The sequence below is a fragment of the Hypanus sabinus genome, chromosome 16, assembly GCF_030144855.1.
Source record: "Hypanus sabinus isolate sHypSab1 chromosome 16, sHypSab1.hap1, whole genome shotgun sequence".
Taxonomy (NCBI): domain Eukaryota; kingdom Metazoa; phylum Chordata; class Chondrichthyes; order Myliobatiformes; family Dasyatidae; genus Hypanus; species Hypanus sabinus.
In genome coordinates this window covers 21,870,387-21,889,637 of record NC_082721.1, presented here as the reverse complement: position 1 = coordinate 21,889,637, position 19,251 = coordinate 21,870,387, and the positions used below count along the sequence as shown (strand labels likewise).

Below are 19,251 nucleotides of genomic sequence, written 5' to 3'. Positions count from 1 at the left end.
AAGTTCAAAGTGAATTTTATTATCAAAGTATGTATATGTCACTATATACAACCCTGAGATTCATTTTCTCTGGGCATATCCTACAAATCTGGAATAATAACTATAACAGAATCAATGAAAAACCACCTAACTAGGGTGTTCAACCAGTGTGCAGAAGGCAACAAACTGCGCAAATAAAAAATGAAGCAACAATAATAATAAATAAATAAATAAATAAGCAATAAATATCAAGAAAGTGAGATGAAGAGTCCTAGAAAGTGAATCCATTGGTTGTAGGAACTTTTCAGTGATGGGCAAGTGAAGTTGAGAGAAGTTATCCCCTTTGGTTCAAGAGCCTGATGGTTAAGGGGTAATAACTGTTCCTGAATCTAGTGGTTTGAATCCCGAGATTCCTTTACGTTCTACTTGATGGAAGAAATAAGAAGAAAGGCAGTGCTGAGTGGTGGGGGCCCCTGATGATGGATGCTGTTTTCCTGTGACAATGTAGATACTCAACAGTTGGATGTACTGGGCCGTATCCACTACTCTTTGAAGGATTTTCCATTCAATGGCATTGGTGTGTCCAAACCAGGCTGTGATGCAGCCAGTCAATATACAATCCAACTACAATAATAAAATGCTAGAGGGACTCAAGTGGGTTAAACAGCAACAGAGGGCAAGGCAGGGGGAAGGAAGTCTCTAAGTTTTGGCTTGAAACCCTGTGGCAGGATGATCAGATCATGAACGTCCATTTGGCAGAGCAGATCTGCTGTCCTTGAATATCTGACTCCAGAGCTACCGAATGTGCTCTTATATAGCCCATTTTCCCATACCCAGGGGCAATAAGGCCTTGGATTATTGATATTAGGATGCTGGAGCTTTCTTTTGATTCTTATTTCTAATTTAAAAATATTAAAAAAAATACTTGCAACATGCAAAAGGTGGGAGGAAAAGAGCTTCATTGAAGGCTGCACAAATGCTGTGGCATTTTTGTGCCAAGGGCCTTGATTGCTTTGTACGTGCTGTAGCAGCTCAAATCCATGTGATTGTGTAATCTTTCATCATGTCAATTAATGCTGGTAATTCTTTTGCTACATGTGTATCTGTCTGAGAGAAAAAAAGATCAATTTCCTTAACAATGAGTCAGCAATAGACGGATGATGCTATTTCGCACATTGTACCTGGTGAATGACAGGCTCAAAGTAGTGAGTTACCATGGCAACTGCCACTGACAAATGGGAGGCCTAGGCCTGGCTCACGTGTCAACTCCACTTGAAGGCTCCAAGACGATGAAGGCTGCACAACCCTTAGAATCACCAATTTAGTGTTGCCGAACAAGAATTAAATCAGTTTTAGCATGGATACATTGGCTTAAACGTACACTGGTCTTAATTCCATCACAAGCTCAGGTCAAGATAATACGAATTTGCTCAATTCTGCCTGGTGTTTCACTGCTGGAAAAGTGCGATAACTAATTATGCCTTACCCATTCTCCACTTTTGAGCACAGCAGGTGTGACTTACTTACTTACTGTTACATTACTGGCGTTTAGGGAAACAATGAAGGTCCTCGATCTCTGGCGGTGTTCAGGGCTTCCTTCATCGTGTCAGTAGCCTCCTCTTGCTTTTCACTACTGACAGTCATGCAAGTCCTGGGTAGAAACTCAAGAATACTGTCGAACTCAGATATAGAAGGATTTTGCATTGCTGTTTTGGTAACAATTTTGTTTTACCAGTCAGGGTTGATAGCCCTGAGCTGTACCCCTGAGCCTGGAGGACCAGTGAACCACTCTTAGTCTGTCCTCTACCCTTTGACCTGTGTGGCATGGATGACCCAACCAAGAGCGAGAGCATAAAGCCCTGATTCCAGCCAACATAGCTGTCTGGGTCACTGAGGCATGTAAGCCTCCAAACCACGACAAGGTTGTGGTCCTCTTGAGGGACAACCTGTATGAGTTAGCAGAATATTTGTTGTGTTCTTCACAGCTTAACCTCATCTCTCCCTCATTTTTCCCTAGATTTACAGACACAGGGACAGACATCCTCTGTTGTAAGATTTTGCCCCTATCCCAGTGGTTCTGCAGCTAGTCTGAGTATATAAATACTTTTCGGTCTTTTTGTGTCTTTTATACAGAGAGGTCACTGCAATGCATTGCCAGGGGAGGTGGTTGGGGTTGATACAGTAGGGGCTCTTAAAGCTGTTGGATCTCCTTGCCTTTGAATCAGTGGTTCTGCAACTAAACTCTGAGTGTATTTCCTGAGTCTGTGCACTGCCAGGGTTGCTGATAATTGATGAAGCAATAGGGAAATGTAAGAGACTTGTAGATAGGCATATGATGTAAGAAAAATGGGGATAGGGGCATTGGACTATGTAGGAGGGAAGGGTTATATTGATCATGGAGTAGATTTGTACATAGAAACATAGAAAACCTACAGCACAGTACAGGACCTTCGGCCCACAAAGTTGTGCCGAACATGTCCCTACCTTAGAAATTACTAAGCTTATCTATAGTCCTCCATTTTTCTAAGCTCCATGTACTTATCCAAAAGTCTCTTAAAAGATCCTATCATATCCGCCTCCACCACCGTTGCCGGCAGCCCATTCCACGCACTCACCACTCTCTGAGTAAAAAACTTAACCCTGACATCTCCTCTGTACCTACTCCCCAGCACCTTAAACCTGTGTCCTCTTGTGGCAACCATTTCAGCCCTGGGAAAAAGCCTCTGACTATCCACACGATCAATGCCTCTCATCATCTTATAATGGGCCAAATGGGTTATGTTGTACTGTATTGTGCAGTTCTATATTTTATGTACAGAATTTCAGTGTAGATGGGGAATGTATTTCTCTACTCTGTGTGACTTGATGGCATATTCTACATTGTCTCTTACTAAGACCTCACCCAAATGTTTCTGCAAGACTAAAGGTCAAGTGCACTTATGTTATAGTAATTGTACTTTAAGTGTCTAAAAGTGAAGAGAGAAATGATAAAAGAGAATTAATAGCAAATGGGAAACATCATTCTTAGTAAAAACTCTGATTATCCATTATCTGATGATTGAGGAAACTTGATGGTTCAGCATTTGATTCAGTGGTAGTGCTTTCTGAACTCCATGGAAATTCTGAAGGGCCCAGTTCCTTCACTCCCTTTACCAGGGTCACTGGAAAATTTATGACAATACAGTAGTGTGTAACATTTTTAAAAAGTGAACTTAATAAGTTTTTAGGAATAACATCCAACGGCCCAGAAAACTTGTCAACCCAGCCCCAAGTCCTGAGTGTATTGTCTACTAGCAACGTAGGTAACATCCTTTCCTTCATTCCCCTGCCACAAGAGTAATCCTAAAGAAAAATGCTGTGTGGCATATTAGATCCACCCTTTATCTCAGAATCCATTCAGGTGCGTGTCGTCTACATAGGCCATGGTCATTTAATCTTTTTGATGGAAGATTATTGACGTGAAATATTAAGTGTTCCTCTCTCCACGGGTACTGTCTGAAATATTGAGTATTTCTAGTATGCTTTCTTATGTCTAACATGAGCTTATGGATGTGTGTGTGTGCTTGGTTTGTACATAGATCTTCCATAGTTTTGAGGATTCCTGTGTCTAGCCCCCAGAATTTGTTCAGTTTGATATTCCTGCACTCTGATGCTGCTTTCCATTGGCTTTTACTACTGACTGTCAAGTTAGGTTTTAAGATAAAGATTAGCTTTATTTGTCACATGTACATCAAAATATACAGTAAAATGGATCATTTGTGTCACAGAATTGAGCATGTATCAAGTAAAGTTCACTGCCTGATGCATCAGCCAACCTGATAACTTGAGGTGCTGGACAATGAGAAAGGAATATTGGTTAATGGGAGTGAGAGGTTAAATGAATCTGTTGACATCATCTATTGTAGTCAAGTCAAGTCTATTGTCATTTTGACCATAAACTGCTGGTACAGTACACAGTAAAAACAAAACAACGTTCCTCCAGGACCCTGGTGCTACTTGAAACAACACAAAATGACACTAGACTATGTGAGACAGCACAAGGTTACACTGGACTACATAAAACAACATAAAAACTGCACTTGACTACAGACCTGCACAGGACTACATAAAGAGCACAAAACAGTGCTGGGCAGTAGCATAATTAATAAACAAGACAATAGGTACAGTAGAGAACAAATTACCATATAATAATAAATGATGTAGATGTCAGTCTAGACTCTGGGTATTGAGGAGTCTGATAGCGTCGGGTAAGAAACTGTTACCCAGTCTGGTCGTGAGAGCCCGAATGCTTCGGTACCTTTTGCCGAAAGGAGGGAGAAGAGTTTGTATGAGGGGTGCATGGGGTCCTTCATAATGCTGTTAGCTTTGTGGATGCAGCACGTGGTGTAAATGTATGTAATGGCGGGAGGAGAGACCCCGATGATCTTCTCAGCTGACCTCACTATCCGTTGCAGGGTCTTGCAATCCAAGACGGTGCAATTCCCGAACCAGGCAGTGATACAGCTGCTCAGGATGCTCTCGATACAACGTCTGTAGAATGTGCTGAGGATGGGGGGTGGGAGATGGACTATTGGATGCTCCTGAAACAGCCTCCTCTACATTGGTGAGTCTGTCCTAAATCAGGGTACTGCTTTGTCAAGCACCTCTGCTCCATCCACTAAAAGCGGAATTTCTCAGTGGCCAGTTGTTTTATTTCCTATCCCCACTCCCGTTCTAACATGTCAGCTCATGGCCACCTCTTGTGGATGATAAGGCCACTATCAGGGTGGAGGAGCAACACCTTAGGTTCTGTCTGGGTACCCTCCAACCTGATTCCATAAGCATTTATTTCCATAAGACCATAAGACAAAGGAGCAGAAGTTGGTCATTCGGCCCATCGAGTCTGCTCCGCCATTTCATCATGAGTTGATCGAAACTCCCCTTTAGTCCCATTCCCCGCCTTCTCACCACAACCTTTGATGCCCTGACTACTCAGATACCTATCAATCTCTGCCTTAAATACACCCGATGACTAGGCCTCCACTGCCGCCCGTGGCAAAAATTCCATAGATTCACCACCCTCTGGCTAAAAAACTTTTTTTGCATCTCTGTTCCGAATGGACGCCCTTCTCCTTACTGTAAAAGAAATCTCTTTCCCTTCCCCTTTTTTCTATTCCATTATCTGGCCTCTTACCCCTTCTCACCTCCTATCACCACCTTCTTCCCTTTCTCCTATGATCCACTCTCCTCTCCTGTCAGATTCTATCCTCTCCAGCCCTTTACCTTTCCAACCTATCTGGCATCACCTGTCACTTTCTGGCTATCCTCATTTCCCCTCCCCTCATCTTTTTATTCTCGTGTCTTCCCCTTCCTTCCCCTTCCTTTCTAGTCCTGGAGGAGCGCCTCATTCCAAAACATTACCTGGTTATTCATCTCCATAGGTGCTGCCTGACCTGCTTTGTTTTCCAGCATTTTGTGTGTGTTGCATAATAAGTTGTTCACCTAATTTTTGAGAATATCGATATGGAGACAATATGCATTACTTTAAAGCAAGATCTTTCTGGGTAATCTCCTACCATGCTTTGAGTACTTAAAGCAGTGGTTCATACAGTAAAAAAAATTAAGGACAGATTTTCCTCTAGGTAATGTATGGGTGACAGGAGAGGGCAACACACCCCTCACAGCTGGGAATCAGAGATATTGTCTGCACCCCTTCCATCAAAGGACTGCAGAACTTCATTCATAATGATATTATCGAGGTTGGCAGCTGAGGTAGTGACAGAACTTCAGAACCAGAATTAGAATCGGGCTTAAAATCACACAAATCTGTGCCAGAATCAGAATCAGGTTTAATATTACTGGTATATGTCATGAAATTTGTTGTCTTTGTAGAAGCAGAACAATGCATTACATAATAATAGAGAGAAAACATGAATTGCAGTAAGAATATATATTATTATTATGGCATCCGTTAGTCTCACGAGACCATTGATCAGCGCCTGGAAAGTCTTGGAGTGTCCTCTCCAGAGCGTAGGCCTGGGCAAGGTTGTATGGAACTGGCAGTTGCCCAAGCAGCAAGTCTCCCTTCTCCACAACACCGATGTTGTCCAAGGGAAGGGCAAGGGCCGAAACAGCTTGGCACTGGTGTTGTCGCAGGAGTTGCCAGAGTGAGGTTGAAGGCAACATCGGACGGCCTTAGGGACTCTAGCTCCGGATTTGTCCTCAGGGTTTACTCCCGAAGCCTTTCCCATAAGTGGGTATGGCTGCAAGGCAGCGGGGGTTTGAAATCAAAGTTTTCCCTTTCTTAGATGGACTGCCTTCCCAGGCTGACGAGCGCCATCTACACGAAGCACTGGTTTTAAGGTGCCAGGACCCGCCTTCGCCCCTTCTCCTGTCAGTAGAAACAGTTCCGCTGGGCTTAGAGGCTAAGCCACACGAGAAGGCCACGAGTTGGACTTGGTTGTCAGAGGCTATTTGAGGCGCATGCCGTGAGGAGCACTTTTAGGTAGTGGGAGCTTGTCCCCACTACCATTCCTCGGCTTGACAACCTTGGAACCAAGAATATATATATATATTAAGTACTTAAATTAAATAAGTAGTGCAAAAATAGAAATAAAAAAGTAGTGAGGTAGTGTTCATGGGTTCAATATCTATTCAGAAATCATTGACGGAGGGGAAGAAGCTGTTCCTGAATCGCTGAGTGTGTGTCTTCGTGCTTCTGTGCCTCCTTCCTGATGGTAACAATGAGAACAAGGCATGACCTTGGTGATGGAGGTCCTTAATAATGGATGCCGCCTTTATGAGGCATTGCTTCTAGATGATGTCCTGGATACTATGGAAGCTAGTGCCCATGATGGAGCTGATTAATTTTGCAAGTTTCTACAGTTTGTTTCAATACTTTGCAGTAGCACCACCCTGCCTCAATACTAGATGGTGATGCAGCCAGTTTGAATAAGAATATATATCGATAGATTAATAGTGTAAAAGGGGAGCAAAATAGTGATATAGTGTTCATGGGTACATGGACTATTCAGAAATTTGACTTTGGAGGGGAAGAAACAGTTCCTAATACGTTAGGTGTACATTTTCAGGCTCCTATACCTCCTGGCTGATGGTAGTGATGACAGAGGGGTCTTGTGGATGGTGAGGGTCCTTTATGATGGATGCTGCCTCCTTGAGGCATTGCCTTTTGATGATGTCATCAATGGTACAGAGCCTAGTGGTGAGCCTACAGCTCTCTGCAGCTTTTTCTGATCCTGTTCATTGACGCCTCTGTATCCGAAAGTGATGCAACCAGTCAGAAAGCTCTCCATGGTACATCTGTGGAAATTTGCTAATCCTCAGTGACCTGCTAAATCGCCTCAATACCCTAATGAAGCCTCTGGTGTGCCTTCTTTACAATTGCATAAATATGTTGGGCCCAGAATAGATCTTCTAAGACATTGGCGCTCAGGAATTTGAAGCTGCTCACCCTTTGCGCTGCTGATCCTCGATAAGGATTGAGTGTGTTCTCCCAAATTCCCCTGCCTCCAGGCCTCTAGTCCTTGGCCCTGGACTCTCAGACTTCCAGACTTCAGGCCTTCAACCTCCTGTCCTTGGCCAGGCTCACAGACTTGAACTTCGGGCCTCTGCCGCCGGACTTTGGTTTCCAACCTTTAGGCTTCCACCTCCAGACTCGCTGAGCCCTGGACTTTGACCGTCGGCTTTTTCCTCTGGACTTCACCGACCTCGGGGAGGCGACCCCCTCAACTTGCCCGTTGACCTTCAGGCTTAAACGTTGTTTGCAAAAACACATGGAAGAATTGAAAAAGAGAACACGTTTGATATTGGATAGCAGGGCAGATTTATTAGGCTGCACAGCCTATGCTGTTTCTGGTCCACATATATTAATTTAATTTTATTTTATTTACCGATACAACACAGAGCCTTCTGGCCCTTTGAGCCATGCCACGCAACCTCCGACAAACCTGATTAACCATAACCTAATCACGGGACAATTTACAACGGCCAATTAACTTACCCGGTACATCTTGGGACTGAGGGAGGAAACTGAAGCACCAGAGGAAAACTCACACGTTCCATGGAGTGGACACAGAGAGACTCCATTCCGAGCAGCACTAGAATTGAACACCGAAACGTCCCGAGTCGTAATAGCATCACGCTTACTGCTGCACCAATGTCTTGCAATTATGTTCTTCAAAGCTCCTGCTTTCAGCCAAGTCTTCCTGATTTAACTGTCCCCTGATCATTTGCTTTCATTAAACATTATCTTTCTCTGCTAGAGTTATTAGATCCTTCCAGCCATGTTTTATTACCTCAGCCACCAACGTTCCACCTTCTTCATTCATGCTTGATGTCATTATCGCCACTTATTTCCTTGCACAAGTAGTTCTTGTACATAACACCCAGGCACTAAAACCAGAAGATAAGCCTGTTTTCTCTCTGTATGCTTCAAAGACATTCTGTAATCTTAGAAAGCTCGTTGCTTCAGGATTTTGAAATTCAACCATTAACTCTTGACTGCCCAGCATGCCTCACACATAACTCCCCAGATGATCCAGCAAGCAATAATCATCATCAGGTTATTGAATGTGAAGTGTTTACAATCATTCTGAGATATGAGAAAGGGCTGAGTGAATACTGACCTTGTTTTATATCGATATTTATCCTCAGCTGTGTTCATTTCCTTTTGTCCTCATACTGTAGCTCATTCCTGCCCTTTTCACCATTCTTCAGGGTCTCTTCAGAGTGACCCCCAGACTCCTGATCAAGACACCAAAAATATTTGTCTGCATTATTTTTTTCATCTGAAACATTTTTACCACTGCCTTGGACTAATATGCTGACTGGGATGGGGGGAAGGGGGAGGGAGAGGTGGGATCCTTAACCAGCAGTGGTGAGCAGATAAGGGAAGGAAGGTGGAAGGAGTTTTGTTACCTGTCCCTCCAAACCGATCTGCAAATCACATAGGAGCCATGAAAGCTACATGACATTTCTATCATTGCACAGATTGAGCTTTACCGGGGTGATTGATAAGTTCGTGGCCTACGTTAGAAGGAGTCAATTTTAGAAAACCTAGCACATTTATTTTTCAACATAGTCCCCTCCTACATTTATACACTTAGTCCAGCGGTCGTGGAGCATACGGATCTTGGACCTCCAGAAAGTGTCCAAAGACGGGGTGATTGATAAGTTCGTGGCCTAAAGTAGAAGGAGATGAGTTATTAACTTCAAACATTTGGCATTATCACTCAAAGAGTTGAATGTTTGGTAGTTTGCTGAATGACGTGGAAATTATTTCATGTTGTTTATTTATTTATTTATTTAGAGATACAGCACGGTAACAGGCTTCACCAGCCCATGTTCCTGTGCCACCCAATTACACCCATGTGACCAATTAACCTACTAACCCATTCTTTGAAATACGGGAGGAAACTGGACCATCCGGAGGAAACCCATGTAGTTATAGGGAGAACATATAAACCTATTGACAATGGTGGGAATTGAATCCAGGTTGCTAGCACTGTAATAGTGTTGTACTAACCAGTACACTACCATACCACTCCAGATTGGCGGAGTTGTGGATAGTAAGGAAAGTTGTCTCAGGCAACAGTAGAATAAAGTTCAGTAAGGCATTAGAAAATGGTATTTAATCTCAACATGTGTGAGGTGATTCATTTTGAGAAGTCAAATAGAGGTAAGACATATTAAGTGAATGGTAGGACACTAAGATATGTCGATAAACAGGGAGATCTAGGGAATCAAGTCCAGAGTTCCTCGAAAATAGCAACACAGGGCGATACAGTGGTGCAGGCAGATACTATGCTTCACAATCTTAAAGCTGGGTTGTGTTGTCCAACTTTACAAAAGACTGGATAGATGGCATTTGGAGTATTATGAGCAATTTTAGTCTCTACACAATAGGAAGTAGGTGGCTGCACTGGAGAGAGTGCAGAGGAGATTCACCAGGATGTTGCCAGGACTGGTGGGTTTTAGCAATGGGGAAAGATTTAATATGATGGGCTTGTTTTCCTGGAGTGCAGGAGGCTGAGGGGCGACCTAATAGGTGTATGTGAGACCATGGGGCATAGATGAGGTAAATAAGACTATTTTCTGCAATTTGGGTAGCAAAATCAAAAGGACACAAATTTAAGGAGTTTTAAAAGGGATAAGGGGGAGGTTTTTAACATACTGAGTTGTTGAAATCAGTTTCCTGCTGCCAAAGAAGGTAGTGGGGTCATATATAGATCTGCATTTAAGCGACATTAAGAAAGGCACTTGCCTGGCAAGGCAAAGGACTTAATTGGATCAAATGGTTTTGGTGTAGATGGTCTAAAGTTCAGCATAGGCATGTTTGGCCAAATGGTCTATTTCTGTGCAGTACAACTCTACGTCTATTGTGGGTTCTGGTGGAGAGGCAAAACTAGACAAATAGACCCTGTGTTACAGTGAGTCTCACAACCTCAAGTTGCTCTAGCAATGATGATGACTTGCACTTATTTGCATTCATTTATTGTAGCAAAGTTGCCCCCACGTCTTTTACAATAGTGTTGGTTGGCATCCATCAGTCTCGAAGGACAGTGGATAATGATGATCATCATCACAAGCCTGGGTGGGAGGTACAGAGCTCTGGAGTTGCCTGGCCGTCAAGATCTCCTTCTCAGCCTCATCAGTGTAACCCAAAGGAAAGCTTATGAAGCAATATGTTTGGCACCAGTTTGGCTGCAGGAGCTGCCGGCAGGATGTTCAATGACATCCAGCCGCCTTAGGGAGTCCAGTCCGGATTTATTGTCTGAGTTTACTCCTATAACCTTTGTCTCTCCTGAGGCTGCTCACAAGGCAGTGGGGCTATTTACCCATAATTGCGGACCTGGTCCATGAGCACCGGGGCATGTCCGCACACCGGCAGGCCTGTGTGTTACATGTGCAGGGGCCAGATCTCCTCTCCGTCCTCTGTAGTTCCGTTTTCATGTGTCGCCAGCAAGGAGGCGCTCCATGAGGCTTGCTGTAGGAGAGGCTGTGTACTGGCAGGGAGATGTTCAGCTCTCCTGTTTTTCGCGAGACTGTTAGCCAGCGGTGGAAGCTGAAAGTGAGAGCGACAAGCACTACCCACTATACTACCACACAAGCCGCATCACAACAACCATTTTGACAGTAGTGTAACTAAACAAAAATTATGCTGGACCATTCAAAGATACATTTAAGCAGCTGAGCAAAGCTTCTGATGTAGAGGGAGGTTTGAAGGAGACTCGGGAAATTTAGATGCTGGAATCTGAAGCAAAAACTCAGCACATCAAGCAGCATCTGTAGAGTCAAAGAGATCATCAATGTTTTGGATCAAGACATACCTTTGGTTTTAAAGAGCATCTAATTGGAAAAGGGGCTTAGGGAATTCCAAAGTACATGGCCTTTGTAATTGATGGCAGGGTTGCTAATGGTAGGAATTTCATTCGGGAATAATTGGATGAGTACAGTGGGAAGGATTACAGAAAAACAGATGTGGAGAGAACCACAAAATCAAAACAAATAGGGAGGTAGAAACTTATGCCTTCAGATGAAAGAGAAATGAACTGAACAGACAGAGCAATATTATTTTTAAGCAAGCATGACAAGATCAAAAGCAGATTGAAAAGAGATGCACTTTGGTAGAATAAAACCTTCTGCTCCTCTTCCCCCTTTGACAATGATGAGCTTTGTCTTGCTAAACATTCATAAAACCACCCAAGTCTAATTCTGTAAGGTGACCTATGGTTTCCAAGCTTAGCTCCTGATGCTGATAACATAAATACTTGATTATCTTGTGTGACAGTACCCGGCATTGCTGACGTGCATTGTGACACTTCCACTTGGATGCTGTCACAAACAATAAGCAATTTTGTTTTTACTTTTTAGCACCTTCAAGAAGCTCTTAGCAACACTTATTTTCAGCAAAGCCTTGGTGTATTCCTGTGAGCTGTTCAGCAGCCACTGCTATGATGGTTGACAAGATGTTAAAGGACTTGAGCAGTCCTGGGTGGGAAGTTGTGTGTCATGTTTACTTCACTCACCAAATTCCTATCATCTTTATTCAGTTGGACATAGCTTACAGTATATCCCTGCCACGTGCACAGACCATTGGTTTTCTAAATTTCTGAGCTATGGGTATCTTACTGCAGTAACAGCTTCAGCCAGTCAGAATCAGTGCTACAACTATTGTCACAAACTAGTCTTGAATTGGCTATTTCAAGCATCCCTAACTAGCTCAGTTAGGGAGAGACGGAGGACAACAATGAATTCTGTTCAGAGACAGTATTGAGCAGTATCATGGCTCAATGGGAAGCAGCCCTAGTTCTGTCCCAGGAGGCAATGGTTTTGTGTTGTGCTTCTGAGAGTCAAACACATAGTTAGGCTGATGCTGTGCTTCAACATTGATGAAGATGTTGTCTTTCAGACAACCCCTTCGTTCTTCTCTTAAGAGGATTAAAACATCAACTGCCACTAAGTGAGCTGCCTGGTGATATTTCTCTCAGTGTTAAGTACTAGTAATACTGTAAATGTCACCATATATTGCCTGCACATTTTGGTGGATACAGCTCAGTCCATTACAGAAAAACCCCTCCCCACCATTGAGCCAGTCTACAGGGAGTGCTGCCATAAGAAAGCATCATCCATCATCAACAATCTCCACCATCCAGGCCACGCTCTCGTCATGCTGCTGCCTTTGGGAAGGAAGTACATGAGCATTAGTTCCCACACCACCAGGTACAAGAACCGCTGTTATTCTTCTACCATCAGGGCCCTGAACCAGTGTGGATAGCTTCACTTACCTCAACGCTGAACTGGTTCTACAAACTCCAGACTCACTTTCAAGAACACTACAACTCATATTCTCAGCATCATTAGTTTATTTATTATTATCATCATTTGATTTTGTTTGTATTGCACCATTTGTCTTATTTTGCCATTGGTTGTTTGTAGGGCTTTATTTGTGTATAGTTTTACATTGATTCAGGTGTCTTTCTTTGTTCTACTGTGAAGGCATGCAAGAAAATAAATTGCAGGGTAATATATGGTGACATGTACACTGTGGCCACTTTATTAGGTATGCTTGTACACCTGCTCATTAATACAAATATCCAATCAGCCAATCATGTAGTAGCAACTCAGGGTAGCATGAGGTTGAGTTGTTGTTCCATCCAAACATCAGAATATGGAAAAAATGTGATCTAAATGACTTTGACTGGAATAATTGTTGGTGCCAGATGGGGAGGTTTGAATATCTCAGAAATCCCTGATCTCTTGGGATTTTTGTGCACAACAGTCTCTAGAGTTTACAAAGAATGGTGTGACAAACAAAAACACTTCCAGTGAGTGGTACTTATCTGGGTGAAAATGTCTTATGAATGAGAGAAGTCAGAGGAGATTGGCCAGACTAGTTCAAGCTGAAAAGCAACAGAAAAGTGACAAGAACTCAAATAACCACCCGTTACAACAGTGTGTGCAGAAGAGCATATCGGAATGCATAACATGTTGAACTTTGAAGTGGATGGGTACGGCAGCAGAAGATCACAAACATCCACTCAGTAGGTACTGGAGGTACCTAATAATGTGGCCACTGAGTGGATGTACTTTGACATTAAATTTACTTTGAACATTGATCTATGATGCACTTGAACATCAGTTTAAGCTGAAGCAAGTCATTTTATGTTTCAAGTTGACAAACACTACTTATTGTGAGTCATCTTCATGATTCTGTTGTAACTCTGCATCGGGAATGCACGTGAAGGCTCCACTCCTTGGATTTTGGGCTTTGTGGGGAAACTTGGATCACTTTTTCCTGGGGAACATGTAGCTGGGCAGTCCCTAGATAGCCTAACCACAAGAGGTTCTGTAGATGCTGGAAATCCAAAGTAGCACATATAAAATTCTGGAGGAACTCAGTAGGTAAGGTAGCATCTTTGGAGAGGAGTACACAGTTAATGTTTCAGGCCAAGACTCTTAATCAGGAATTCATCAGTCCTGACGAAGGGTCCCAGCCTGAAACTTCCTTTGGTTATTCCTCTCTGTGGATTCTGCTCACCTGCTGAGTTCCTCCAGCATTTTGAGTTTGTTATCCTGCATAACCCTTGTCTCATAATGACAGAACTTCTCTGGAAGCCACCCAGTAAGCAAAAGACTCATCTAAACTGTCAAGCCATCTCCAAATACTCCAATTTAGCAGTCCAACCTCACACAACATCACCCCCGATCCCTGCCCTCCGGCTCCCCATCACAGTGCTACTGATACCTCCACCCCCTTCAGCTTTCATCTCTCATCTTCCTGCCAGTTCAGCATTAATGCCAGCTTCTTCAATATCCTCCCTCCCATCGTGGCTGGCTATTTCCCCAATCTCAACCCCCCGCACGGCCAGTCAGTCAGACAGTCTCCTCTCCTGTCAGCATGAAATCCCCCTTGTTCCACCCTCCCTCCCATCCATTCATCACCAACAGTGTTCTCCCCACGAAACAAACACGTACCCACCTCAGTAAGTACAGCGAAGGAGCCCATCACTGGCCTAAAACCCCAGTCAGATCAGTGGCCAAGCCCCGAACTGGATGTTGCAGAAGTGGGACCAGACAAGTTATGCAGTGTGAGCTTGTGGTGCAGGCAGGGAAACTATCACCGAACCCTGGGTCTCTGTTACACCATGATACAGTTGGACACTGGCTGCTCCTCCTTTCTATCAATATCATTCCAGCACATAGTGGGAAAGCAGCTTGGCCCAATGTGTGAAATAAGATCAAACACCTGCAGATGCCAGAAGTCTGAAATAAAATTTGAAACTGCTGGAAACACTCAATAGGTCAGGTAGCATCAGTGGAGACAGAAACAGAGTTGAGGTTTCAGGTCAATGACCTTTTATCAGAGCATCAATTTGAAGCGTTAATTCTGTTTTTCTCACCACAGATGCTGCCTGACCTGCTGGGTGTCCAAGTGGCAGTAAGTTCTATATTCTAACCATCTCTGGGTTTATATCCTAAATTATGACCCCTTATTGTGGGCTCCCATGCAAATGAAACACACCTCCATGTCCATTTTGTAAAACCCTTGAAACAAATAGCCTTTATCAAGATGGCTCTCCAACTTTTTCTCATCTTTTTGCATCTTCATATTCCTTTATGTGCAGACTGTTGACTACAGCGAGACTACTGTTGTTGATGGTCAAAAGGGAATACACTTTGCTCATTGCCTGCGAGTAATGGCTCTTCAAGCAATCTTCAAATCATCTTCTAGGTGCAGAGGAAAATTCTGGTTTCGCCACACTTTTAGTCAGTGAGTTCCAGACCTCTAATATTTTGTGAGCCCTGGAGGGATGATTTGTCCTCTGGCTTGGGGCTTCACAAGCTCAGTAACCTTCAGTGGACTTTGCCCCAGAATGAAATGGCTTATCTGCATTCAGTGGCCACTTTGTTAGGTACCTCCTGGTCTTCTGCTGCTGTAGCCCATTGTCTTCAAGGTTTGACATGCTGTGCGTTCAGGGATGCTGCTCTGCACACCACTGTTGTAACGCATGGTTATTTGAGTTAATGGTCAATGTCTTTTGGAAAGTCAAATACATTACAGAGACTGGCTCCTTTCTATCAACATTCCCTGTTATATATTTAAAGAAGTTAAGCAAATTTCTCAAGCATGATTTATCTTACATTAAAACTTTCTTGGCTATGTTTAATTATATATCAGGTTTCCTAAATTATTTGTTAATTCATCTTTGATTATTGAGTGCAGCATCTTGCCATTAATAGCTGTTAAGCTAATGGGCATGTGGCTTCCTACTTCCTGCCTTTGCCCTTCTCTGAACAATGGAATCACATTGGTTATTTTCCTGTCTTCTGATACCCTCCCAGTATTTAATAGGGTATGAAAATTTTTGTCCAGTACCTTTGCATCCACTTTCTTTACGATCCAAATGTGTGGTCCGTTGCATCCTGGTGACTTGCCTACCTTTAGCCCAGTGAGTCCTCCAGTACTTTATCTCTTGAGTGACATCTTAAAGGTTTTAACATTTTCCACAAGCATACTTAGCGGAGAGCAGAGAAAACAAATTACAGCAACTTCTTTGAGTAAAAGCACTGTAATTTCTCCAGAGATATGCAGTGAGTAGAGAATTATTACTCATAAACTCCTTGAATAGAATTGATTGCAGTCAGTACAGGGTCTAAAGTTAGATGGAGAGGGAAATTACCCAATCATCTCTTTGCTGTCTAATTGGAGAGTTTCTGCCAAAGGCAGCCAAACAGAGAAAGCTGTAAACATTCAGTCGGTCAAGAAATGTGGAGAGAAAGTCACAGTTGGCAATTCAAGTCAATGACTTCTCATTCAGTCAATGACAAGTTAGCAACTTGACTCAATAATTATTCCTCTTCTGTTAAAATCATAATGATTGGAATTCTGTCCCTAGAGCTCACTGCCTTTGTCCTTTCCTCCAAGTTTGTACTCAAAACCTATTTCACACCTTTCTCTCAATTCTATTTCTTGTTTGATTGAAGTCCTATGAAGCACTTTGCTGTGTTTCACAAAACAATATAAACAAATGTAAGTCACATAGTGCCTTTTAGCTGGTATATAATTCAAAGGGACTTCATAGTAGCCTTATCAACAAGTACAACAGTAGGTCACATAATGTCTGAATCTTGCTACCTGTGGTCGGCCATGGGAAGTGCAATGAACTATTCCAACTGAAGTTTGAACTGGACTTAACATGCACGTGCTGTGAGATTTACGGATGGAATTAGAAGGTTAAATTTATAAATCTTCTTCATAGCCAGTTTTCCCACAAAATCCAGTGTCACTTGTCTTTAAAATCACGCAGCCATATCCAATGTCAATTCTACGCATGGCATTTAAATCATATTCCACTGTCTTTGACTTGGAATTACTCCTCACCAAATTAGTTGCCAGCACCAATCTATTTAGCTCCACTATCTGCCACACTTATTAATTATCTCAGGCAAATTCTTTACATTTCCTCAACAGTCTGCAATATACTCCCAGTTGTTACATGTCAGGACAATCCTATTTAATGTGATGAGATCATGAGACCTCTTGATATTTCCATCCTCTATATCACCAGTCCCGCTTGGGTTACAGCCTTCCTAATATCTTTCAGGTTTCTTCGATGTAAAGTTGATGTTGCCTGGTTATGTCTCTCTAATCTTCGCTTCTTAACGTATTTTACATTTTTCCTCCTGGGTTTCAAAGTTGGTATTTTTATTTTATTACTTATCTGGAGATGCAGCACATTAACAGGCCCTTCTGGCCCAACAACCATGCATGGCCCAATTAAACCCATGTGACCAACTTACCTATTAACCTATATATCTTTGGAATGTGTGCAGAAACCAGAGCACCCGGAGGAAATCCTCCATAGTCCTGGGAAGAGCATACCAGATCCTTACAGATGGCGGGGAGTGAACCCGAGGTCACTTGTGCTGTAATGGCATTACACTAACCACCACACGACCGTGCCACCTGTCATCCTCTTGGGTGAAATTCCAACAGGCTTCTTCATTAATAGCGTGTGTGATCTGTTTTGGGGTGAAGATTCTGTGATTAAGTGAAATGCCTCTGTGACATTAGGCCAGAAACAATGTGGATTTTTTAATATATATATCAGAGCAGCTTTAGTTCATTGTAGCTGGGCTCTGTGATGTTTTTCTTCATTCCTTTCACCGATGACACAGATCCTTCCACTGACATGCACAATGCTATTAGTTTGCTTGTTGAATTATGATCGCAGAAGCTGCAGTCAGAAAGATTCCCAGAGCTATGATGTGTACACTCCCGTGGCCCCAGGCTTGTCTTGATGCAGCGTGACAGAAAGGGAATGAAAAACCATATTGTCACATTTGCCGCATCGTATTATTTGTGAATATATTGGGATGTCATTAGAGGAAGGTTTATTGTTGTCAGTGTTTTGTTTTGATGATTCACTCTTTTTTGAGCAGTTCACAAGATCACAAGTTAAAGTAAATGAAAAAGACCATGCTGTCTATCCAAATAAATCTGGCTGGCCATCCAGCTGTCTGATTTCTGTGTTCCTTGAAATACTATGAGCAAGCAATGTGACAGTCTTGTAGGCATTTCTAGCTTTTCTCTGTGACAGACAATTCATGTATTCAGTACATATTAGAATAATTTCTGAATTTTACACTCAGTGGCCACTTTATTAGGGCTGCTGTACACCTGTTTGCTAATGCAAATATTTAATCAGCCAATCATGTGGCAGCAACTCAATGCATAAAAGCATGCAGACATGGTCAAGAGGGTCAGTTGTTGTTCAGACCAAACATCAGAATGGGAAAGAAATGTGATCTAAGTGACTTTGACCGTGGAATGATTCTTGGTGCCTGGCAGGGTGGTTTGCGTATCTCAGAAGCTGCTGATTTCCTGGGATTTTCATGCACAACCTTTAGCATTTATAGGAATGGTGCAGGAAACAAAAATCATCCAGCAAACAACAGGTCTGTGGGCAAAAACACCTTATTAATGAGAGAGGTCAGAGGAGAATGGCCAGACTGGCTTCAAGCTGACAGGAAGGTGGCAGTAACTTAAATAACCAGGTGGTGTACAGAAGAGCATCTCTGAACGCACAATATGTCGAACCTTGAAAATAATGGGACAGTAGAGATGACCATGAACATACACTCAGTGGCCACTTTATTAGGTACAAGAGGTAGCGAACGAAGTGGCCACACAGTGCATGTGGTTGAATTGAAAAGATCAGAGCAGTTAAAGCTTCCCTCAAAAACCTTTTGTTCCTTTTCCATCTGCCTTCAGTGGTTGGCACCAGAACATCATAAATTCCAGGCACTGGGAATTCCCTTGAGCATTTTTGCAGACCTGCCCTCTAAACAAGCAGAAGTTTAATTAGAGGGAGTTACTCCAATATCGCAGTAGCTGGGTTGGACAATTTCTTGCAAATGTAGAGCCCGCTACCTAACTTGTGACCACGTGTGCTAAATTCGGGTCAAATCTGTTTTATGCCGTAGGAGGATAGAAACATAGAAAACCCACAGCACAATACAGGCCTTTGGGCCCACAATACTGTGCCAAACATGTCCCTACCTTAGAAATTACTTAGGGTTACCCATAGCCCTCTATTTTTCTAAGCTCAATAGGAAATGGAAGACAGGTTGAGCAAGCCAGGGCTTTTCTGTCTGGAGTGAAGGAAGATGAGAGATGACTTGATAGAAGTATAGAAGATGATAAGAGGCATAGATCTAGTGGATAGCCAAAGACTTTTTCCCAGGGTGGAAATGGCTAATACCAGGGGG

General features: G+C 42.9%; 1 protein-coding gene across 1 annotated transcript in view; it reads left to right on the top strand.

Moving 5' to 3' along the window:
* Nucleotides 1–19,251, top strand: part of LOC132406058 (CUGBP Elav-like family member 4) — a 568,100-nt gene that overhangs the window by 482,663 nt on the left and 66,186 nt on the right. The gene's annotated exons all lie outside the window — the stretch shown is intronic.